Source organism: Mesoplodon bidens (assembly GCF_964165515.1).
Source record: "Mesoplodon bidens genome assembly, contig: HAP1_SCAFFOLD_72, whole genome shotgun sequence".
Classification (NCBI taxonomy): domain Eukaryota; kingdom Metazoa; phylum Chordata; class Mammalia; order Artiodactyla; family Ziphiidae; genus Mesoplodon; species Mesoplodon bidens.
The window spans coordinates 1,859,205-1,885,861 of record NW_027671438.1 but is presented as its reverse complement, the minus strand read 5'-3'; the positions used below and the strand labels follow the sequence as shown (position 1 = coordinate 1,885,861).

General features: G+C 43.1%; 1 long non-coding RNA gene across 12 annotated transcripts in view; it reads right to left on the bottom strand.

The window, feature by feature from the left end:
• The window catches only part of LOC308611360, a 180,667-nt gene extending 169,294 nt beyond the window's left edge, over positions 1-11,373 (bottom strand). For all 12 annotated transcript variants that reach the window (XR_014014854.1, XR_014014855.1, XR_014014856.1 and 9 more), the window contains exon 1: positions 11,013-11,373. This is a non-coding gene — a long non-coding RNA (uncharacterized lncRNA). The remainder of the gene's footprint in view (positions 1-11,012) is intronic.
• Between the last annotated feature and the right edge of the window lie 15,284 nt (positions 11,374-26,657).

The window sequence follows — 26,657 nt, the reverse complement described above, 5'->3', positions numbered from 1 at the left end:
TCAAATTAGCACTACAGAAGTGCAGCTTAGACCTAGGGACCAGAAACAAGGACCACAAAAACCTGTTAACCAATAAGTTTCACTTGTACTTCATGTTTAACAACTGCTGAGGGTGAATGGGAAGTGAGGGAAAAAGAGTTTAACTTCATATCACAGAAACTTGCGCTAAAATGAAGAGGAAAATGACCCAGTTCCTGGTTCAAGTCACTGTAATCTGCTTCAATAAATAATAACAGCACACAAGGAAAACAAACACTATATGATAGGAACAATGGATAATTAAATACCAGATCAGGGAGGACAGATTACACTTGCTATGGGATTTCATTAAAGAAGGATTCCAAAAAGTACTGGCTTCTTCTGAGAAGACTTCTCAGAACAGGTAGCATTTAAACTGAGTCTTGAACAAGTATATAGAGGGTAGGGAACAGGCCTTCCGGGCAGGGAACAGGCACAGTGTCAGGAATGGCACAAAGGGCTTATGGAATAGGGGACAAAACTGGCTGAACACAGGAGTGCTACGTGTTGGGGAATATGGGGGAAGGCTGGCTGAGGTTGGTTAAATGAAACATAATTAGACGGAAGAGAAAGGAGGTGGAAAGACACATGGAAGACTGTGGAAAGCCCCTGAAGATGGAGGTCAGCATAATAATATGAAGAACTCAGTGGTACTTTGACACTGTATGAATGTCTAGGTTTAAAAAATCAGGAAAACACAATAAAACAATAAACTACTGATAGAATGATATGTACCCAGAGGCCAGATACCAAAGAATACACACTGTGTCTTTCCATGTATGTCATATATGGTGATAGAGGTCAGCTTAGGTGTTGCCCTGGGAGAGTATGGAACACAAAGAAGTAACAGAGAACCGTGTAGGGTGTTAGAAATATTTTATAATATCTTGATCTGGTGTTGCATACATGGGTGCATAGAGATGTAAAAATTCAGTTATTAGCAATGAAGTTAACCTACTAGATTTTTTTTAATGTATGCGTACATTAAAAAAAAATCTAGTAGGTTAATTAGGCTGTCAGTTGTGTGAAGTAAATTTTGGTCAAGGAATAGCCAAGGTAGTAATGCAGTAATAAGTTATAAATGTACTCACTGTGCTCTAGAATGTCACAATTGGAATACAAGAAACATGTGTAAGAAAAAAGACAAATATTCAACATTGATGGTTGGATGAGCTGAATAAGTTAGATCACTCTACTTTCAATTTAAGAACTTGGCCAGTGTTTGGATACCTCTGAACAAAGAAAAAAAAGAAATACAATTTTTATTATGCATATGCTATGTATCAATCCCTGACGTATATTTTGACACATATAAACATGGGAAATATTACACCTTGTAACTGAGACAATGAAGATGAGTGAGGTAGCTGGTTTTGACACTAGAGGCTGAGAAAACCATCAGCTCATAATCGTAAGAAGTCTGAAGCCGGAGGAAAAGAATCAAGAGAAAATAGTGGTAAGTGCCAGGAGCGTCTGGAAACTACATCAGAGATGAAGACTCCAGGACTGTTGAGCTTTCTAAGAGTCCCAATAACTCAGGTAAAAACAGAGGGCTTGGGCTTCCCTGGTGGCGCAGTGGTTGGGAGTCCGCCTGCCAATGCAGGAGACACGGGTTCGTGCCCTGGTCTGGGAAGATCCCACATGCCGCGGAGCGGCTGGGCCCGTGAGCCATGGCCGCTGAGCCTGCGCATCCGGAGCCTGTGCTCCGCAACGGGAGAGGCCACAACAGTGAGAGGCCCGCATACCGAAAAAAAAAAAAAAAAAGAGGGCTTAAAACTGAATCCTGGGAATATATGTATGCATATAGCTGATTCACTTTGTTATACAGCAGAAACTAACACAACACTGTAAAGCAATTAAACTCCAATAAAGATGTAAAAAAAAACAAAACCTGACTCCTGCAAAGTAACAATTGTTACGACAAACAGTAAAGAATTATAAGAAAAATAATCACATGCCTGTCCCAACAGAGAAATATCCTAAGCTCCATCTCACCATTTCTCCGATTGGCCTTTCACAAAATACAGTCCCATCAGCTGAATATAGGTTTGTCAAGTAACTGTGAGTAAGACTGAATTAAACAAAAATAAATCAATTCCTTCCTCCAAAACTTTTCAGAGTATGTAATGTAACAAAGTGAAACTTGAATTTCATGTCGGGATGTAGAGTACAGCTCTTCTCAAATGCTTCTGTCTTGTAACTACATTAACATCATCTAAAACCAGTGTTCTGCAGGACAGAGATTGTGAAACGCTGCTCTCATCATGTAAGATATCAAGTCTTTCTGAAAATCCATTCTTCCTTCTGCCCTTTCTCGTGTTGTCCCTGTCACCTGGAATGTCTGTCCTAAGCTCCATCTGCCAAAACCCTACCCATTTTTAGGATCCAAGAGATAATAAAAGGCTTACATTACTGAAAGGCAGAGAAAGAAATCCCTTCCTAGGGATCTACATTTCCTTACTAGGGAAAAGAAAAATTGTAAAGTATACCACAGTGACCTTAAGTCTATGAATGTAACTATGTTGTGTTACTTTGAGTTCTGTAAAAGTCAATGTGCTACAATATACATCTATATGAATGTTTGATCTCTTACAAGTAGAACTTGCTGATAACTTTCATCATGAGCAAGGTTAATGATTAAGGGAGCCATTGTATTTGGCTCAGCCCTTATAACTAGGGAATATTAAAATTGGAAAGGTCTCTAGATATCAGCAAATCTATCCACCTCATATTCTAAGTAAGGAAACCGAGACCTTCATAGATTGGATATATATATTAACAAAGGAAAAGGATATAAGATTGGCAGAACTACCTTTTAGATTAAGAATTTTGAGATTTTTATACACTACTAGGACATAATGTCCACTGATACTGAGACAATGTGTTTCTTAGTCATCATTTTCTATTGCACTGACCAAGCGAGGTGGCAGTCAGTAGTTGTACAAAGGGAAAACAAAAACTTTAGAAACTCCCCATTTATATACACAGGGAAATTCATCATTCATGTTATTTAAGCTAACTGGATGCAGTTTATCAGCTACATTGAGGAATGGTGAAGTGAAGTGTCTATACAATTAACATGTTAGTTTGTGTCATGACCTCCCTGTTGTTCAAGTGAGTTAACGGTTAGCACTCAACTAGGCACTTAAGAGTCCACTATAAATCTGGACTAAACGTTTATTTGTGGCGTCTTTATTCTTCTTTGGTGCCCTTAGGCAGAATTAGCCCTCTTATGTTTTGATAAATTCAAGTATTAAACAGGGCTATGGTTTCACAAGTTCTTTGGCCTAAACATGGGGGTAAGGGAGACCAATGAGCTGGAGTACTTCTAGATTTAAGAATGGTCAGATTGAGGAAGAAGAGTCTTATGCCAGAGGTGAAAGAAGACTGATTATAATTACCTATTTTTAAAAATTCCAACACTTTTCAATGTTCTAAAGTGACCAGGAAGTACATGGGTTTGCTAGGAAGTAACGGAGTCAAGCAAGAATATTCTGTAAGAGTTTGTGGATGGCAAAGAAGAGGAAAGGAAGATAGAGACAATCCTAGAAAAGGTTTTGGTTGGCCGTAATAATGAAGTCAGAAGGAGGAGAAGAAGAAGAAGAAGAATGACACATGCAATGGGAAAGAGAAAGCAAGAATAGAGAAGCAAAAGGGAGAGTAGAAAAATGAGACAAATTTGGAGAAAGAAATGAGGAAGAAAACTGGGTGAAAGAAGGAAGCACTGATGGTAGACCACTTGACACTCAAACATTAACACGATGCACATTTAAGATGTGCCATCAATGGCCATGGTCATTACCCTCAAATAGTTTACAGTATGTGTTTCAGAGACATTTATAAATTGAAAATGCCATTAAAATAAGTGCCAGGGTATAAGTATTCATGGAATTGTATGGGAGAATAAAAAGTCCCCCGTCAAAGAGCCTTCTGAGACATCAGAAAAAAAGGAAAAACCTAAAAAGCATAAGACTCTTCCTATTTTCATTTCCAATGATACATCCCAATCTTGATGATCAATCAGCGATTTAAATATCAACTATAAACCCAGTATTTTATGAGCTGCTATGCAGTATACTATACTAGAGCAATAGAACAGAGAGGACCTCAAACCCTCTGTTCCCTCAAATTGAAAGACACGCTTCCTGACCCCTCCAGACCACTACTGGACACAGGGAACACACACTAATGTTTCAGGACCCCAACCAGCAGTCACCTGCTTTGTGATTACTTCCATGACACACCCCCACTAACACCACTGACTTTCCTGCTCCTACGGGACATGACACAGATTTCCTATTTTAACACATACCACAGTGCATTATGATTGCAGGTAGATGTTCTAACAACTTAAAAGAGAATGATGACTTTTTTCTCTTTACATCTTGTTATTTCCCTACTCATAATATTTCTTGAAGAGAAACCATAAAAATATAAACAAACACAAAAAACAGATAATATACAAAACGTGTGCTTTGCACCTTAACACAAACTTAAGTAAAATTAGTTCTGACAGTATCCGGCATGACAAACTTCCATGGTACAAATGAGAATGGACCAAGGTTTGAGCAGGTACAGGAGACAATCCAGGCATGAACACCACCAAGGAAAGGTAGACAGGAAGTAACATGGTGTGTAGGAAATCACGAGACCAGTCTGATGGGAAGAGACTTAAACAAGACTAAAATTCACTTTCTAAACCTCCATCTCCAATTGGACAATTCACAAGACACAGGTGCACCAAAGTGGCCAAATATTCAATCCCTTTAAAGGGGAGGAACAGTTTAAAATTTTATAAATTTAGTTTGCCCAAAAGCAACTGTCAAATGTTGGCAGGACACAATGGAGGCTTACCTTTGTTAACATAGTTAAGTCTCTCTCACAACTAGACCACTTGGCTCCACGTTCCTTAGCGCACCTGACGCACTTGCACAGCATTGATGAGCTTTACACAACTGGAAGGTCACATCGTTATTTCTTATTGCAGGAACACAATATCTGGAAACTTTATTTCTAACAGAAGCTAAAGCAAAAGTATTGTAAAATGAGTCATTTAAACCATACATTTTATCATCTTTAAAAAGCATCTGCTCTGTGCTAAGGATTAGAAATGACTCCTGTCCTTAAAGCCTCATTAAGGAGGAAGATCTATAAAGTCAAAATTTCAATCACATGACATGAAGCACAGAAGTGCCTATGGAGGCCAAAAGTTATATCTAAGTGACGGCTTCATGATAACCCTGGAGTACAGTCTAGAAAGATGAGGCTATGCAGAGTTGGAGTAGGAGGTGCATTAACTGCACAGGGAGCACCTGTGCAAATACACTCAAGCCTGACACCTGCTGGGCACTGTAAATACTGCAGGTGGGGATGACTAAAGACCAGCGGTCCAAGTGTGAGAAGAGACAGAAATAAAAATAGAGATGTTGGCCCAAGCAAGCCTGGGAGAGAGCATGGCTTGTATCCCACAAGTGATGAGGCCTGGGGCTACCACTGGCTGAGTAAGGGTGCCTCCGCTGATGAGAAAAAGGCGCCCCGCAGCTGAAGAACCAATTAGATAAAGAGAGTGATCACAAAAAGCTCCCCTTCCTCAGGGCCAAGAGCCCCAGGAGGCTTGGCAAAGCACAGTTCAGACTACAGGCCTCTGTGCAGAGCACACGCTGGGCGGCTAGTATGCACTAACTCTGTGTGGGCAAGCCATTAGCAGCATTATTTTAGGCATATCTTGTCATGTTAGAAGATCACTCAACCCGGGTAGGCAGATGAACTTAGAGGAACTGAGACCAGGGGCCGCGAAACCACCCAGGAGTTTCTACCATAGTCGGGGCAAAATGTAATGTGGATGAAGAAGCAAATTTAGGAGGAGGCCAAAATTTACAAGCTAGACCCACTGGATGAAAGTCATAAAGAAAGTTCAGTGAAGGAATTCTGAAGAGAATGGGCTCTGCATTTTTCTTACAATCAATGTAAAATATTAGGCAAAATTAAGTACAGTGGCTTTTAAGGTCCCTTCCAGCTCTAATTTCTTTTGATTTCTAACTTATTACTCTCGTTAAGTAAAGTCCCTTCAGAGGTACAGAACAGTTCCTACACCTGAATGGGATGCAAAGAATAATCTGACTTCTCTTCACCAGGGAATGAGTTGAACTGTCCTTGCAGAAGAGGTAACACATGGTGAGAACCCCAGATCCTAGAAAAGGCCCAGGCACACGATAAGTATTCAGCTTTTTGAAAACAAATGAACAATCATTTCCTCTCCTAGATCTTCACACCCTTTCTCTGCTGGCTGCTTTCTTTCAGCTTATAAACTTCCTCAGTATACCCACTTAAAAAGCCCTCAGACCTATGATTCTTTGGATCTTCTTGTGGGTAACCTAAGTCTCTCCCATGCCTTCAAACACCTCTCCTCCCCAAAAGCCCAGATCTGAACCTTGGGCCCAGACCTGTCTACCAGGCCCCTCTAAAGCACTGAAGATGAAGTAAGATCCTCTCCCAACCCCCAATACCTTCCTACTGTGCTCTATATCTCTCAAAAAGATGCAGCTGTAAACTGTCACCCACGCTTGCTGCCCTCCCTTTTCTAACTGGTCACCAGGCCCCACCCATTCTCTCTCAGATCTGCAAAATCCAGTCCAACCTTTTATAACTTAAGTGGAAACCTTAGATTACAATTCACCCTGCACCCAATCAAGTGCCTTGCACATGGAGGTCCAAGTGAGTCTCTAAACCAGAAGTCCATCTCACCGTTCTTTAGGGTTTCCCACAGCCTTCAGGATAAACATCTAAACTTCTGACAGGACAAACAAGGCCCCGTTCTGTTGGGCCCCACTAGGTTTCCAGTATCAACTCTCATTTCTTTCCCAAACCCTGAGTTCTAGTCCTATACCTTAGTTTTGCCATATTTTCTTATATTTCTCAAACTTTGACACACACTGCTCCCTCCTGCCACCCCAGGAGCTTCTACATATCCTTAGAAAGGATGGCACCTCCTCCAAGAAGCCTACCCTGAACTTTCCCTTCCAAGATTCTGTGCTCTGCAAAGGGGAAAGGTGGGGGGAGGGAGGGATACATTAGGAGTTTGGGATTAACATAGACACACGACTCTGTATAAAACAGATCATCAACAAGGACCTACCGCATAGCACAGGGAAGTCTACTCCATAGCCTGGAACAAACTGTACGGGATAAGAATTTGAAAAGGAATGGATATATGAATAACTAAACCACTTTGCTGTACACCTGAAACTAACACAACATTGTACATCAACTAACCTCCAATATAAAATAATAATTAAATTTAAAAAAAGATTCTGTGCTCTGTAGCACCAGAACTCACTTCTTCCAGAGCACTGACTACTGTGCTTGTGTCTACCTGCCGCCCAGTAGGAGGGGAGATTACCTAGGGCGGAAGCATCGTCTCCAGCAGCCCTTGGTTCTGACAACTCATTCAAGTGCCAGGCTACTTTACACACATAACCTGCTTAATTAATTCTAAGAACCCACAGAAAGAGTGGTTTTTAATGTCATTTTACAAGTGTGGGGATTGCAGTTCAAAAGTAACCTGCCCAGGCCACAGACAGCATAAGCCCTGGAATTCAAATCCTAAGCTGCCTTCACACCCCTGCCCTTTCCACTATATGATACGACTACTGAAAAACAGAATTTTTTTTCCTGAGCACTCTTTTAATGGAAAGGAAATGAAGCTGGGATATACCAGTTTCCTAATCGCTTTGGCGTGTACCAGGCAAAGTCGTTCAACAGACCAGGTAATATCTGTGGAACAATTAACGATGCTCCAAACTGTCCTAAGTCCTACATTGTAGGGTCTACAAGCATTAACACAGTGAGACCTTGTAACCTCCAGAGAGAGTGAGTCCTGTTCAGCCCATGCTACAGATGAGAACACTGAGACCTAGAAGCCTTAGAGCACTCGGCCGGGGTCACCGAGCCGGCAGGAGTCCGAGGCCGCACGCCCCATCTAGCGCACGCACACCCGGGCACTGGGCACCGGTTCTAGTGCCCACCCTCCACCTTGCACCATCTAAAACCCCGCTTCGCAGCGCCCACACGAGAGCCCCTGGAAGCGGGAAGTACAAAGCTGTCTCAGCTGTCTCAAACAGATGAACCAGTTTGCAGGGCAGAAGCTGAGACACAGATGTAGAGAACAAACGTATGGACACCAAGGGAGGAAAGCCGCAGGGGGGTGGGGATGGTGGTGTGCTGAACTGGGCGACTCGGATTGACGTGTATACACTGATGTGTATAAAACTGATGACTAATAAGAACATGCTGTATAAAAAAATAAAATAAAATTCAAAAATCAAACAAAAAAAAAGAATACTGTCTACTGTCCTCCGCGCCCCCTGGAACACTCACTGTACATATCCAGGAGGTGCTTGCAGAATGAATGAATCCATGAACAAACAAGCTCACTCGTTTCAAATGTGCAGTCACATGCGAAATCTGACCTTCTGAGAAGTTAAGCTTCTGGAAGGAGCCCATTTTCTTAATGTATTCAGCATCGAGTCATCACAAAATAGGAACTCTTATAAAGTACTGGCCCCCTCACTTCCCCTGAGAAAGCAAAATTCCTCAGCAGGGAAATGGGAGGGTAGCAGACATTACCCGCAAAGCTTTAGGAAGGCTGCGGCTCGCTGAGCACGTCACTAGGGCCCCTGACCGCCTGCCTGGTAGTAGGACAGACACACCAGGAACGGCTGCTGACCGGCAGAAAGAGCGCCCGGCCAGGCAGGCAGCACACCCCGCACCCTGCCAAGCGAGGTCTGGCCAGCAAGGGAAAGACGCTCTCCACTTCAGAACCGCCCACCACCAGAAAGCCAGGTCCTGCCAGGACCTGGACACACGAGGCCTTCCTTACAAGGGTTACACATCTGTGGCCTCGCTCTGCCTCGAATAAAAGACAGTGACGGGGACAACGTGACCATCTCCAGAGGAACTTTCAACTTCGTTTCAAGTGCCTGGGTGCTGGGTCACAGTGGATTTCTAAACTCTTCCAATATTCAAAAATACCAATTTCTAAGATGCAGAAGGGTTATTAAACATACACTTAGCACAGACCCCAGTCCCACTCCTGAGTATTTTCTCAAGTGAGGTAAGAACCCAAGTTCACATGGAAACCTGCCCTGGGATGTTTACAGCAGCTTTATTCCTGATCCCCTCAAAACTGGAAACATCCCACAAGTCCTGCCACCCGCAGGCGAATGGACAAACGGAAAATGGAATACAACACAGCCAGAAAAAGGAGTGGCTTCTCATACCCGCAACAACAGGGATGACGGACTTCCCTCGTGGTCCAGTGGCTAAGACTCCACACTCCCAATGCAGGGGGCCCGGGGTCCATCCCTGCTCAGGGAACTAGATCCCCCACGCCGCAACTAAAACATACTGCACACGGCAATGAAGATCCCATGTGCCGCAACTAAGACCCAGCACAGCCAAGTAAATAACTAACTAAATAAAGAGTTAAAACAACAACAACAACAAAACAAACCCGGGAGGAATCTCACAAAGCTTTTGCTGAGCCAAAGCAGCCAGAATCAAAAAGCTACATGCTGTTGTTCCGTTTATCTGACTTTCTGGAAAAGCCAAAACCTTAGGGACGGAGAGGAGATTAGTGGCCAAGAGGCTAGAGGCACCCTGGCGCCAAAGGGCAGCAAATGGCATGACAGGATTGCTCTGCCGCCTGATGGCGATCAAAACTCCTACAACTGTGCACTACAAGTGAACTATGCTTCACGGCTACTAAGGAGACACAAATTATTACAGTTTGAAAAATGTGCCGGCCAGCCATCCCCTGCATGACAAATGCAGTAAGAGGGGCGGGGAGGCGAGGCAAGTGGATCAGCTGGAGTTCTGAAGGTTCTCCCCACTTTCAGTTTCCCTCCCCTGGCATGTCTCCCCGCCCGGCCCACTGCTGCTCAGGCCGCCCACCCGGGCCGCCTGGAGTTACCCAACCGGAAAAGCCAGAGCCCAGGCTCAGCCGCGCCTCCAGGCACAGGAAGGGCAAAAATAGAAAGCGCCAGTGCGCAGTGGAGGGCTGGAAACCCTCGGACCTCAGATAACTGCGGAGAACCTGGGCTCGGAGTCAACGTCGGCTCCAGGCGGTCCCAGCGTCCCGACCCCGGCCGCGACACATTTTCCACAAAACTGACACACACGCGCGGGTCGCGCGGGCTTCCCCGCCGGGTCGCCTGGAGGCCGGTTCCCCGCAAGCTGAGCGCACGAAAGGGCGCCCGCTGCGCTTTCCCTCTGGAAGGTGGGCTGCGGGGCCCAAGCGTAAACCCTGAGACAAGGTACACGCGCACCACGCCGCCACAGGGGACGAGAGGCCGGACGCCCACCTGGCCGGACACCCTGCATTTCTGGAATCACCGGACTTGTGTGTAAATTTCCCTTTGGCGTGTCATTTTCCAAAGGCCACTCGAGATCAGGGGACAGCACGCCTCCTCTCCAAGTGTCCTGCCAGCCCACCCACTCAAGATCAGAGGGACAAAATGCCTAACTAAAACAAAACAAAACAGAAACACAAAAAACTGGAGACAGGGAGGAAAGGGTGCCCTCAAAAAAAAAAAAAAAAAAAACCTAAGCACGTTGACAGCGATAAGAATAAACTACCAGGCAAAAGAAACCCTACATGTCAAATCCTAAAGTACAGAAGGGCAAGCCCGCCGGCAGTCCAGGCCCGGGGAGACCGGGGTCCCCAGCCCTGCAGAGCCAACCGCAGACCGGCTCGGGCGCCCCTCAGAAGCGAGGGGTCCCCGCGGCCGAGTCTGCGCCCCCGGCCGGCCCCGGCTCCCCTCTGCCCACCCTGCGCGCGGGGGCTGGAAACGGCCGCGGAGAACCACGGCGGGGCGGGAAGGGGGGGCTCCAAAGAAGGTCTGGCGACTCGAGTCGCTCCGTTTCTCGGTGGGCTCAGCGCGCGCCGTGGGGGAAGAGAGGCGGGGGTCCGGGAGGAGGGGACGGGTGGCACTTACGTAGACCGGCAGCGGCCACGGGCAGACGGCGGGCTCGGCCCCCACGAGCGATTCCAGCCTCAGCTCCAGCTTCTCCCCCATGTCTTCGCGCGCCGCCCCCGCACCGTGCTAGTCTGGCGGTTGGGGGAGGGGCGCGGCGCCGCCGGCGGGGGCGGGGCAAACAGACAGGCAGGCGGGCGGTGAGGGGAGGGGGCCTGGCCTGGGCCTCAGCCGCCGCCGCCGCGCTCCCGTCCGGCCCCCGGCTCCCTCTTTGTGGTCACAGGCCCCGGGCCTCCAGCGCTGCTGCGAACTCAGGCCTGCGTGAGGCGAGCACAATGAGCCGGGGACCGGGCCGAACCACTCGCGGCGCGCGCGGCCCACCCTGTGGGCACGCCCGCTCTCACGCACGCACGCACGCACGCACGCACGTCTTCGGCTGCCCCCAGCCACACCCACCGGCCCGAAGTGGGGACCCGAGGAGACCCCTCGGGGCCTGGGATGGCGGGTTCGACTCCCGCCCTTGACGTACCGTGACACACCCCTCCCCTCCCCCCAATAAGAAGACTATAATTCCTCATTAAATATGACAGCTGGAATCCCGGCTTCTGTTCACAAAAATGCCGTGTATTTAGCCTATGCTAGGCACCAGACCGCGGACGCTCAGTACTGGCAAAAAAGGAAATGCCCTGCCCTCATGGCACTGCCATTTTAATTGGAATAGTAGGGACAATGTTCAAGGGAGAAAATAAAGTGTCATCATCGCCACGGGGATGGTTAATCTCATGTGCGCACTGCGTGGGGCCCCGGCAACCACAAACATTATTCCAGATGTGGCCAGGAAGGTATTTTTCAGAAGAGATTAACACTGAAATTGGTCCACTTTGCGTAAAGGAGACTGTCAATGCCGCGGCGTGGGTGGGCCTCGTCCATCAGTTGAAGGACTGGAGAGAAAAATGAGGTTCCCTAGAAAGAGGGAACTGTTCCTCCAATGGCCTTGGGACATCAGCTCTTCCCTGTGTCTCCAGCCCAGAGTCCTGCCCGGACTTGCTTGCCTCACAGTCACATGAGTCAACTCCTTAAAACAAAACTATATATGTAAAAATGCTGAATATATACAAGCCTATTAATTTGTATATGTGTGTATACATATTATATATATGTATACACGTTTATATGTGCGTGCGTTTGTATTATATGTGTAAGTACTATATACAGTATACATACAAGCCTATATATTTGTGTGTATATATTGTATACATGTATGTATGTGTATATATATAGTATACATATTATAAATGTGAACATGCTGTGTATATACACACACCCATATATTGATATATGGGTGTGTGTACATATACAGTATATGTACACTGTACGTATGTATGTATACAGTGTATATTTATATATGGGTGTGTATATATGTTGTATACCTGTATGTGTATATGTTGCATAGGTATTATATGTATATATGTATATACTATATATAGACACACTTGCATATGTATTTAGATGTGTATGTACATGCGCATATTTACATATAGGTGTGTATGTGTGTGTATACATTATGTATATGTATGTGTATATATCTTATATATATGATATATATGTATATATACGATGAATTTATATGTACAGTACATATATATTTTTATGCTACATGCTTTTAGATGTAGGTGTATATATGTGTCTATATGTATGTACGTGTATTGCATATATTATATATGTATGTATACTGTATATATACACATCTAAATATCTTTGTATGTGTGTATATATGTATGATATATATGTACCTAGGTGTGTCTATTGCATATGTTATATGTATGTGTACATACTGTATATATACAAACTATGCATTTGATATGTGTGTATGTATAGTGTATATGTATACGTGTATTGTATGTGTGTATACATACTGTATATATACAAACGATGCATTTTATATACGTGTGTATATATGTATGTGTGTATTGCATATACTATATGTGTATATGTCTGTATGCATACTGCATATATACACAGATGTATATTTTTGTATGTGTGTACATATGTATGTGTGTGTGTGTGTATACACACACACACCCTATGGATTCTGTTTGTCTGGAGAAGCCTCACTGATATGGACACTTATGACAATTGAGCACCTGCTCTTTGCCAGCCAGGGAGCCAAACGCTTGTCTTTTCGGTGTCTCCCTTAAGTGTCACAAGTCCCGGGAGGGAAGGTGATGCCGCTCCTACCAGTTGAGGTGCCTCAGGGTCAGAGAGGCGCACAGGGCGGGGGGCTGGAGCCTGGTGGAGCCCAGGTGGAGTTCTAGCAGCAGTACAGCCTAGCAGTGCCACTTCCCCAGGTGCTTCTCACAAAGACGCCGAGGGAGAGACGGGGTCTGAAGGAGGGGATGAGGAAGCTTCCGTGGGTCCGCAAGCCCAGACCAAGGCTGACTCGTCAAGGGTGTTAGAGGTCAGGACTGTGGTTACCCTGGGGGTGGGGTTACACAGAGCCATTCCCATTCTGAAAAAGTATGCATTCTGCTCTTGTTTGTATGTTTACCCCCCCACACCCAAATCTTTTAAAAACAGATTCTCTTGGCTGCTGGGAGCACACACGGGGAAGTTGTGTGTGAGGGGGTGTGATCCAGTGGACAGGGAGGATAAGCCCCCCACTCGTAGGGCCAGGAGTGGCTCAGCTTTGTGAGCTAAGGATGGCCCGCGAGGTCCCAGAGAGAAGGGTCCCTACTCCGTCCCTGCTCCATGCACCCCATTCCCAGCCTGAGAAACCCAGAGCTACCCACACACACACACACCAGGGAGGAGAGCCAGTCACCCTGGCTCACAGGCTGCAGCTCCAAGGTTCCGGCACTAGGAGCTATTTTCAGTTTTCATGCCCTAGGACATGGCCAGAGCTATTGTCTCCGGAAACTCTCTGTCTGTCTCTCGCCCGCCCACCCTCCCTCCCTCCTCCGCCTCTTCCCCTCCCGCTCCAGCTGTCCTGCTCTCCACCCTGCATTTCTACACAGGATGGCTCACAGACAGCTGCTCCCCGTGTCCACCTGCCACCATTCGATGGATGTCAAAGCAAGCCCTGGGGACTTCCTTGGAGGTCCAGTGATTAAGACTCCGAATTTCCACTGCAGGGGGCGCGGGTTCGATCCCTGGTCAGGGAAATAAAATCCTACATGCCGCACGGCACGGCCAAAAAAATAAATGAATAAAAAATAAAGTTAGAGTGATGAAACAGCCCTAGTGGTGCAAGAATGGGACGTAAAGCTCTATGGTATAGAATAAAGGTCCAGAAAGAGATATATGAGAACTTGATATGACAGAAAGTGGGGAAATTAAGGAGTTTTCAATAAATGGCATTTGGACAATTGCATACCCATGTGGGAAAAAGTAAACCAGAAAAAAAAAAAAAAAGCAAGCCCTGGTCAGGTGTGACCTTGGGCCCAGGGCCATTGGCACACATTGTCGTGTGGGATGTTCTTCCTTAGACTCCTCCCTCCCTCCTGTGTCACTTTCCCTGCCAGGTAAAGAACTCTGCCTGGTCAGTAAGACCCTAGAGGTCCTTGGCCATTGTTATTGCAGTTGGAATTCTTACTGTTTACATAGGGTGACCAACACCCGCCCCCAGCTTGCCCAGGACCGCTCAGGTTTGAGCACTGGAACTGTGGGGAAACCCTCATTCCTGGGGAACCCCAGAAGGCTGGTCAGCCTATTTAGGATGGATCTTTCACTTGATCTCCCAACCCCCGAGAGCCAGAAAGGGAATCTCCCCCCTCCTTCCATGGTAACCTTCATTCATTCATCCACTCATCCCTTATTCAACTCCTTTATTCAGCAAGTATTTATGAAGCATCTACTACACATCAGACACTCCTCTAGGTGCTGGGGACAGTAAACTGAGAAGGTGTGATTGATTACATGGGGATGATGTCTCGGAGACCACTGCAGGGCAGGGGAGGTGGGAGAGGGAAGGGGCAGTTCTAAATGCAGGCCCTGACGGGATTGGGGCAGACCTTGCCCTGGGCCAGGCTGGTTGCTTCAACACAGCTGTCCTCACCCAGGGCCATCCTGCCCCCGCCTCCCCCAGTTTTTTGGTGATGTCTGGGAAAATCTGTGGTGGTCACAACTGGGGTGGAGAGGCCCCTGGAATCAAATGAGTGGGGCCAGGGATGCTGCTGAACCCCACACAGTGCCCAGGAGGGGCCCCCAGCAGAGGATTACCCGCCCCAAATAACCCCAGTGCCGTGGGGGAGACCCTGCACTAATATTATTCAGACCCGCTGGTGCCCCTAGATTCCTGCACAGGCAGGGACTCTAACCAGGTCACCTCTGTATCCCGAGGTGACCTAGAGTGGGGCAGCCAGGAGGGCTGAGTATCAGGGGTGAAATGACAAATCTCTGTGCCCACGCTCCCCGCCACACCCCAGGGTCGATGGCCTCTATCTCCTCCCTGTGCAGGTAGCTTTTCCCTGAGCCATTTCTTCTTGTCAAGGTCCCTGTCACAGGTTGGGTTCCCCGAAGATGACATTGAGAGCAAGGATTGCAGTGCAGGTGGTTGATGTGAGACGTGCAGAGAACAGATACAGCTGCCATAGGGTCCCGCAATTCCACTCCTGGGCATAGACCCGGAGAAAACTCTAATTCAAAAATATACATACAACCCTGGGATTTCCCTAGTGGTCCAGTGGTTAAGACTCCGTGCTTCCAGTGCAGGGAGCATGGGTTCCATCTCTGGACAGGGAACTAAGATCCCACATGCCGTGTGACCAAAAAAAAAAAAAAAGAAAGAAAGAAAGAGAAAGAAAGAAAGAAAAAGAAAGAAAGAAAGAAAAGATACATGCACCCCAATGTTCACTGCAGCACTGTTTACAATAGCCAAGACGTGGAAACTACCTAAATGTCCACTGATGGATGAATGGATAAAGAAGATGTGGTACATATATACAGTGGAATATTATTCAGCCATAAAAAGAATGAAATAATGCTATTTGCAGCAACGTCGTGGATGGACCTAGAGATTATCACACTAAGTGAAGTAAGTCAGAAGAGAAAGACAAATATATGATCTCACTTATATGTGAAATCTAAAATACGGCACAAATGAACTTGTCTATGAAACAAAAACAGACTCACAGACACAGAGAACAGACTGATACGGGTTTGGGTCTCTCAGGGCCTTGGCTGTTTTATCAGTTTATCAAGCCTCTCATGAACCATGCTGAGTCTGAAGAGTTACTACGATACAATTTGATTTTACAGCACTATCCCCAAAATTTAAAAACAATCTCAAAAGCAAGCCAATCCCCCACTCCTAGAAGAGTGAAACTAGGCACATTTTTGTTCCCAGAATCCAGTACAGAATTTGACCAAAGAACATAGCAGAAACTCAATGGCATTTGAGAGAAAGAGAAAGTCTCTTTGGCTTTAGCCTCACTAGGATGTCCATTAGTCTAGGCCATTTCTTTGAAATTTCTGACCTGCGAACTTCGAACCAGGAGGAATCTTTTAGCCTGACTTTGATTTGTCACTATGAATTCGCCATGTGCAGTGCACAGCCCTGAGCATCTATCACACGTGGACTCTTGAGCTATCCTTCCTGTTTGATGACCTTGTGGTTCATACTGCAGTAAACTAATGGGTTCTGTCTAGTGACATTACACCTCCAGTTCTGAGGCGTAGATTTGACAGTCCTATGCCGCCATGGCCATGTTCACTGCCTTCTGCTATGGAACTGCCTAGACCAAAGGCAGCTGCCTTTAAGAGAACATTTCTTTCTCCAACATAATTGACAAATCCAGTGTCAGCTTGGGTCCACATGTAAGGGGAGTCACTTGAGCCTACGGTAGACCATATGTGTCAATGCCGACAAGTTCTATAAAACATGTTTTCCTTACAATTGAGTCTTTGTCTCAGTCAAGCCTGCTTGGGAAAAACTGTACCTGAAGGGTACAGTTGGCTGTGGCTGCTATTGCAGCAGCTGGCTGATGGACAGCTGCCTGAGACTTTTCTGCCCTGTAAACTCCTGCACACTCTCAAGTCAAGTGCCAGGTATACTAAAAACCCTCCAGGTGCCTTATTCATTCCACTCCAGGTATTGCTCAGTCACCTGCAACTCCCTAATGCCCCTTTTCTTTATGTCAGACCTTTACTTAAGTGGCTCTAAAGAAACAGCCACTTTCCCACACCATAAACTGCAGCCATCAGCCAAAATCAAAGTATCTTACGGCTGGTATAGTGGGTTGGATGGTGGCCCCCAAAAGGATATATCCATGTCCTCATCCTTGACGGTTACCTCATTTGAAAAAAAATGTTTTTGCAAATGTCATTAAGGATCTTGAGATGGGATTTCCATCCTATATTATCTGGATGGGTCCTAAATAAAATGACAATTGTCCTTATTATATAAGAAGGGCAGAGGGACATTTGAGACACACCAAAGAGAAGATACAGACACCAAAAGGGGGTGATGTGAAGACAGAGACAAAAACTGAGTGATGTGGCCTCAAGCCAAGGAAGCTGGCAACCACCAGAAGCTGAAAGAGGCAAGGGATAGAATCTCCCCTAAAGCATCTGTAGGGAGAGCAACCTTGCTGACACCTTGATATCAGACTTCTGACCTCTACAACTGTGAGATAGTGAATTTCTATTGTGTTAAGCGTCCAAGTTTGTGGTAGTCTGTTACAATAAGCACGGGAGAATAATACAGCATGTCTTAAACCTTTTCTAGGCTTCAGCAGTTTACTGCACAAACTTAAATATTTTCAAACAGTCAAAGGTCCCAACATCCCACCATACATTAAAGACCAAGGCACTGGAATACCTTCCTTGGCAGTACCAAAATATTTTCCACATGGACATTTTCCTCTCCAAAATGTCTGCTCCTTTTTATTTCTCAGTGTTCCCAGCTAATGCACCAAATGTTAGGGTCTTTTAATTACCTTTCATCAGCTACAATGCCTTAATTCCATTTGGTTTGGCATAACTTAGAAAATAAGAGAAAAGATGGAGGGCCGAATATTCCTGTTACTGTTGATAACCCTGGCTTGAGAATCCAGTTTGAATGAAATGATCACATAACTGAACCCCAGAATGGGGCAGATTTACTAACTAGTAATACACAGAATGAGAGAAACAGAAGACACTTACTCACACTCTCAAGGGAGAGAACAGAATTAGTCAAGGCAAGCATGCACGCTTAATTCTTTTCAAGCTTTCAATATAAGTCACTTGATCATCCTGGGGCAGAGTCAGTAAAGAAGCAGCGCTAATAGGACCCTACGAGCTCTCTTGACAGGACTAAAACATCAGGAGCAGGAAAGGAACATTCCCTCACTCCCCACCACCACCACCCCCAGCAGTAAAAAATGATCATCCACATTGACAAGGTAAAAGAAATCAGAAGCTACGTTAACTCTGATTTATTCTTAGTATACCAAAAGCTTATCAGGAGCCTTGTGCAAAAGCATCTTGATTGGGCTTCTCTGGTGGCGCAGTGGTCCAGGAAGATCCTACATGCCTCGGAGCGGCTGGGCCCGTGAGCCATGGTTGCTAAGCCTGCACGTCCGGAGCCTGTGCTCCGCAATGGGAGAGGCCACAACAGTGAGAGGTCCATGTACCACAAAAAAAAAAAAAAAACCAAAAAACCCATCTTGATTAGTTGCTAATAAAAGTCTTTAGAAGCAGAACCCTCCACATGCAGCAAAGGGAAGATGCAGACCTGTATGCTTCAGGATTTTCTCACCAAAACCCCCACACAATTTGTTTACTATTCCAGCCAAGTATGGCCTAGCCCTACCCTTATCCCTGTTTTTCTTGGTGTAGTAATAAAGAAACATAGATGGAAATAAAGAAGACATATCAGGTAGAAAGATATAAAATAGTGGGGAAAATAATATGTGAAGTCAAGTACCACCACCATTTACTAGCAGTGAACTTTCAGCACCAACATTAATATTTTTTCCTGTTATATATGTAAATGATAATAACTAATATGTACATAACAATTTTCAATTTAATCAAATCTCATTTTTATAGCTAACTACTTCACAACAAGTAACATGCTAAGGCAACATCAATAGATGAAAAAAGGTAGTCCCTGGCCCCAAGGAATGTTGCCCAGGAGAAGACAGAGATATGTAAAAAATACAATTATAATACAGTGTAGCGAGTGCAGCAATCAGGCACACAGAAGTGCAAGGGTAGCAAAAAGGAGCGTGTGATCACAACACTAAAAAGAAGACTGCACAAAAGACATAATATGTAAACTGAGGTTTGAAAACCGAAGTGGGTTTCCCAGGTGCCCCATAGGGAGAAAGGAATTCTTGGAGGAGGGAAAAGCATAAAAGAAGACAGTGAATTGTTCATATAATCCAGAAGTGAAGTAGGCAATGGCAGGAGAAATGATTGGACACAGGCGTCATGAAGACTTGCAGGTCTGCATTTTAGCAAGTCCATTCTAAAGGAAACTTTGAGGATCAACTCGGGGGCGGGGGACAGTGGGGGGACAGAGCTAGTCATTCCTACCAGAAACACTGGAACCAGTTTCTACCAACCCACCAATAGAATGACTTCAAAGGCAACATGGTATCACAGAAAGGGCTTGTTCTTTTGTTTGTTTGTTTTTAGTTCATTAGGCCTCACTTAAAATTCTGATTCCACAATGCCCTTGCTTTGGGATCTTGAACAATGCTCATAGCCTCTGCAAGTTTCAGTATAGTAAGTTTATGTGATTACCTTCATCTGTAATATCCCTGCGTTCCAATCTTAATGGAAACTCAAGTTCAGGTCAAAGACAAGTTTCTCTGTGACTTCTCCTCTGAATTGATTCAAAAGCCGTCTCTCCCATCCTCATATGGCTTCTCTTATGGAATCTCATAAAAACTTCTAAGACCTCTTTGGTTTTTTGTTGTTGTTGTTGTCTCTTTGTTTTTTAATTTAAGTATAGTTGATTTACAATGTTGTGTTACTTTCAGGTGTACAGCACAGTGATTCCTTTTTCACATTCTTTTCCCTTATAAGTTATTACAAAATATTGAGTAGAGTTCCCTGTGCCATAGAGGAGATCCTTGTTGTATCTATTCTATGCCTTCTTTGAAGGACCGTAGCACTTGTTGTCTGTATCATTTTTATATCTCTGGTTTCTTTGTGACTGAAAATGAAAAATTTCTATTTGTTCATGTCCTGGCCCTTCCTTAAAAATGTGTTCATTTATGTATTTCATATTTATTGACTACATCTTAGACACCTTGTTAACTGCTGGTTCTAGATGTTAGTAAAATATAGACCTTCCTGCTCAAAAGGTCACAGTATTTGTGGGAAAACAAAAAAATGAACAACCTATGTCTCAAAGAGCTTTGTACTTCCCAAAGAGAACACACCTAGTAGGTACAATAAATACATGTATCATACATAAATGTATAAATAGTTAATGGGATTGAAAACTAGAGATAACTGCTTTTCGATTCTGAGGAAATGATGATTATATTTCACCAGGAGCTCAATACCACTCTGAGAATGAGGGCTTAACCCCCGTCCTGACTCACTGCATCGCTTTTCTGTATAAAAATACACAAGTCTGTATATACGCTCTAGAAAAAGGCTTATCTGGCATGAATTTCAGATAACAAGAAGAAAACTTCAAGAGGTTCAGAGAAGCATCCAGAAGCTCAGATGATTGGCACTAATACAACTTGCTTGACAGGAAAATAGAGCTGTAAATCTCACAAAATTAGATGATCTTTGAAGAATTTCAAAACCTCCTGCTATTAATTGGAAATCCCAGAAGAACCACTTCTTTTAAAGCATACTGATAATATGCTTTACAGCTTAATATTCAGAAGCCTATGTTTTGGCTAAGTGAGCTTCAGGAAAGAAGGAAACTTGTGGTTCAGTTCCATCTACTCTGGAACCTCTGGTCAAAACATTTACTTCTGTGCTCAGCCATCTTATCATCTGTAAAATGGAGGCAACTCTAAGAACACATAGTTACACAGATGTTGCACAGTTTCATGTGTCATTGTCTTCATTTGTTTCAGAAAACCAATAACATCTAAGCTACTACTGCAAAGAGTGCAATGTTACTTGGGGTCATCTAGTGCAGCTCTGTCAAAGGAAAGAAAAGGAAAAGGGCCTAGAATAACTATAATTTTCCCAAGAGGACACTATTATTTTATGGTAAATCTGAGTCAAGAATCCTGATCTCTTTGATGACATTCCATTGTTCTTTCGTTGGGTTCTGAACAACCCAGAGAAAGAAAGAGAAATAAAACTCGTATGTGCTGTGTCACTGGTACAGGATGTGGCAAGATTGGAATTGGAGAACTACATATTAACAGGTATTTGGGAAATTCTTCAAACTAATTAAGATATATACCAGGTCCATAAAAAACAGTATGTTTTCTCAAGATGATTCTGTCGAATGAATGGAACTGGTAACTGAAGGTGTCTGTGTGCTGCAGTTCCAAACAGGATGGGTGAATGCTTGTTTTCTGGCACCTTGAAGACTCCACCCCAACATACACATTAAAATAAAATTAACATTTCAACTGGGTCATAGTTAATTCTGCATGCTCTTGTAAGTCAGCAAAATATTCCATATATCATTTAAGTTGTCACTCACTTTTTTTTTTTTTTTTTTGTGGTACGCGGGCCTCTCCATGTTGTGGCCTCTCCCGTTGCGGATCACAGGCTCTGGATGCGCAGGCTCAGCGGCCATGGCTCATGGGTCTAGCCACTCCACGGCATGTGGGATCTTCCCGGACCGGGGCACGAACCTGTGTCCCCTACATCGGAAGGCGGACTCTCAACCACTGCGCCACCAGGGAAGCCCCATATCTGATTTTTGTATTAGGACTCTTCTAATTTTTTATATACATTGGAAAATAACTCATGTCTTTCTAAGGTGTATATCTTTGATTATATTTTCTATTTTCATAAAGCTTCTTGTATTCTCTACTCAAAACAGTTGTAAATAATGGCTGCATGTAACTAATCAATAATCAGCCATTTTGTCCAGATTTTCAAATGTGTTGGTATAAAGCTACCATAGTATTCTTTTGTAATTAAAAAAAATTACTCTGTTTTATAGCTAGTCCCATCTCTATCATATTTGCCAAATATTGCTTATTTTATTGGTCTTTCTAAAGAACAAGCTTTTGGTTTTATTTGTCAAGTTTACTGCTTTTCTTCTCTATTTTTGACTTTTCTCTTGATTAATTTTGTCCTTCCACTCTTTGGGATTTACCTTGTTCTTTTTCTATGTCTACTGTCCATTTCCTATAGCTTCAAGAGCCATTTTCAACAACTCAACGAGTTCTGCTGGCTGTGTCATGGCCACTTCATCATATGCCATTAAAACTTAATCTCATACACTGGGTGAAGACTCGGCAGTCTTATTTTGCTTTCAAAATTGTTCTATAGCCTTGGATCCTTCTTCTTCTCCTAAATTAGCACTATCATCAGGGAAAATTCTAGTGGGCCTAGAATTCTAGGCTTGCCTCTCCTGTAGTTTCATAATCAAAGAAAAAACATTTCCACCCTTTTTTTGATGTTGATCGAAAATTTAGCAACACTTCTTTGCACTGTATTCAAATCCCAAAATATAAGCAAGCCTTCATGCACACAGGCTCACTGAAATGTCCTAATTTTAAACTTTATATGACCTGGAACAATGACCTTTTCAAATACTCCACACTCTTCCTAGGTGTTCAGACTTTTTCATTCCTACAACATCTTTTACACATGGTCGATTTGTGTCATAAGTTCTTCCTCACTCCCACTTCTGAGTATATATCCAAAGGAAACATCATCATGATTTGAAGAGATATCTGTACTCCCATGTTCATTGTAGCATTATGCACAAGAGTCAAGGTATGGAAACAACCTAAGTGTCCATAGTAGATTAATGGATAAAGGAAATATGGTATATATATACAACAGAATATTATTCAACCTTAGAAAAGAAGAAAATCCTATCATTTAAGTCAACATGGATAAAACTGGAGGACACTATGCTAAGTGAAATAAGACAAAGACAAATAGTGCATGATGTCACTTATATGTGGACTCTAAAAAAATAATGAAATAAATCAACTCTTCCCTCCCTGGACATTTTCCTCAGCAGAATCTAGCAGCCTCTACTATGAGTGTTATCTTTTTTTTTTATTGTTGTACCAGATCACAACCCCAGGGAACCTATGTATTTACCGATGTATATCTACATTATAGTTTACCATTGTTATATTTCTTTGTAATTCATTCCTTCCACTTCTGGCATCAGAACCTCATTTTTACTTTGGAGAAGTTCTTGTGATTCAGGTAGGCTGTGTGTCTCCTTCCTAGGCTGTGTGACTTGGGGCTGGCTAGACACAGTGTTTTACATATACTCTATATGTCTTAAGTACTTATTTCTCTGTTTTCCATCATTTTCCCTCCAAATTTTTGTGTAGTTATTTTTTAATTGACATTTGTAATCCTTTCTTTTGTTTGACTAAGGTACTGTTCAACCGATCTTCTGAGTGTTTAATTTCAGCTTTTTTAATTCTAGAAGTTTCTTTTGGTTGCATTTCACAGATAATTTTTGCTTAAATTGTACATGTTGTCCTTTTCTTAATACATTAATCATAATTTTAAATAATAGTTTCATTGAGATATAATTTACTTTCCATATTATTTAAAGTGTACAATTTAATGTGTTATGCATCCACCACCACAATCAATTTTAGAACTTTCATCCACCCCCCAAAAGAAAAAGAATCTATTATAGGTCACTCACTCCCCCATTTCTCCAAACCCTAGGCAGCCACTAATATACTTTGTCTCTACAGATTTGTCTAGACTGGACATTGCATACAAATGGAATCATACAATTACTTAGCATGTTTTCAAGGTTCATCCATGTTGTAGCATGCATCAGTACTTGATGTCTTTTTATGGCTGAATAATATTCCATGGTGTGGATATTACTATGTTTCATTTACCCATTCACAGTAAATGGCCATTTGGGTTATTTCCACTTTGGGGCTCTTATGAATAATGCTGCTGTGGTTGGATTTACGTGCAAGTTTTGTATGCAGGTCTAGATTTGTTTTTTCAGTTAACAGACTGTTTCGGAGCAGTTTCTGGTTTACAGAAAAATTAAACAGAAAGGACAGAGTTCTCATACCTCCTTACCTCTCTACCCAGTTTCTCCTATTATTAACATCTTACACTAGCGTAAGACATTTGTTATAGTTAATGAACCCATATTGATACATTATTACTAACTAATGTCCATGGTTTACTTTAAACTTCATTCTTTGTTTTGTACATTATATGATTTTTTGACAAATGTGCAATAACCTGTATCCACCATTGTAGAACCATACACAGGAGTTTCTTTGCCTTTAAAATTCCGTGCTTCACCCATCCTTTTCTCCCTCCCCACAACCTCTGGCAACCACTGATCTTTTGACTGTCTCCACACTTTGGCCTTTTCCTAAAAGTTCATATAGCTGCAATCATATAATATGCATGTAGCCTTTGCAGATTGGCTTTTTTTCACTTAGCAATATGCATTTAAGCTTCTTCCATGTCTTTTCATGGCTTCATAGCCTTTTCTCTTTATTGCTCAATGCTATTCCTTTGGACCGATATACCATAGTTTGTTTATCCATTCCCCTATTGAAAAACATTTGGTTGATTTCAAGTTTTGGCAATTATGAAAGAAACTGTTATAAATATCCATGTGCAGGTTTTATGCGGACGTAACTTTTCAGTTCCTATGGGTAAATACCAAAGAGCATGATTACTAGATCACTGTATGGTAAAAGTATGTTTAGTTTTGTAAGAAACTGACAAGTATCCTGCTAGCAGCAAATGAGAATTTCAGTTGTTCTGCATCGTCAACAACTTTGGTATTTCAGTATTTGGATTTTAGCCATTTGAATAGGTGTGTAGTGGTATCTCATTATTGTTCTAATTTAAAATTCCCTGATGACATGGAATGTGTAGCATCTTTTCATATGCATATTTGCCGTGTGTCTATTTTCTTTGTTTAATCATAGTTTTTTGTTTTTTAACCAAAGCCTACTAACTCTTGTCCTCCTTGTCTATTTATATTGTCTTTTTTCTTTCTTTCTTTTATTTTTTTTTGAGCTTTTGATCATTTAGTCTTTTTCCTGGTATGTCCAATTATTTTGTATATTAAAATTGGGCTTAACTTATTTTAGGAAACTATAAAGATACCTCCACATTCTGGATGTTGTTATTGTTCTCTTGAAAAGATTTCCTTTTGCCCATGGCAGACAGTTACTATAGGGACTGGAAACCTTAGTCCATTCTCAGTTTGAGCTCATTCAAAGCTGTTTTTCAGTCTGTGTGAAGGGTGCTCTATTTCTGTCTTGTCCTTCCTCTATGGTGTTGCTCTTTGGGATTACCATGTGAAAGTTTGTATTCTCCCTATTCCCAACTACCCTTGTATTTGTTACGCTTTAAATGTAATGGTTCCCCCAGCCCCGTGAGACTAAGGATACGTGTAGCTTGTCATTCCATTAGTTGTTGCTTTTAGCTTGAGCTCTTGCCGTTTGGCTTCTGTGGGTACAGTCTTTTGAACTCCTTGGCTTTTCAGCTCCTAGGCTGTATGAGTTGAATCAGCAAATGCCCCAAGGAGAAAAGCTGCACCAAATGTCAAGCTTGCATCTGTGTTTCCCTTCTCTCCAGAACTTGGCCCACATGTCTTGGTGTCTCTCAAACATTCGGATGCTGGTGAACAGATGTTTTCTTACTTTATCCAAGTTTGCTAAAATTTCTTGAGACTTCCCCTGATCTTATGTTATTATTGAAGTATCATCTCAATTATCCTTAGGAAGAAAATTTACAATTTTATATTTTATTTTTTTATTTTCTATATTACCTCAGTTTCTGTAGAGACCTTTTACCTGATAGTTCAGTCTAGTTCCTGTTTACCAGTAAGATGGAGATAGGTGGAGGCTAAGAATATTGGGGGGGAAATCACTGATGAATGATATGTCTCGTTCTTTTTGTTTTCCTCTCCTTATTTACTCTGGCAGCCTACATTTGTCCTTCTTGATTGGACCCAGTTGCCCAAATAAGCAACCCACTCTGGCAAAGACCTGACTTTACTCTCATAAATGTCTGCATGTTAGGATAAGCTAGATGATGAACACCATGCCAAAGTTCTTTGTGTGACCAGTCAGAATGGCCATCATCAAAAAATCTACAAACAATAAATGCTGGAGAGGCTGTGGAGAAAAGGGAACCCTCTTGCACTGTTGGTGGGAATGTACATTGATACAGCCACTATGGAGTACAGTATGGAGGTTCCCTAAAAAACTAAAAATAGAACTACTGTACGACCCAGCAATCCCACTACTGGGCATATACCCTTAAAAAAACGTAATTAGAAGAGACATGTACCACCATGTTCATTGCGGCAGTATTTACAATCGCCAGAACATGGAAACAACCTAAGTGTCCATCGACAGATGAATGCTAAAGATGTGGCACATATATACAATGGAATATTACTCAGCCATAAAAAGAAATGAAATTGAGTTATTTGCAGTGAGGTGGTTGGACCTAGAGACTGTCATACAGAATGAAGTAAGTCAGAAAGAGAAAAACAAATATCATATGCTAACACAGATATATAGAATCTAAGAAAAAATAATT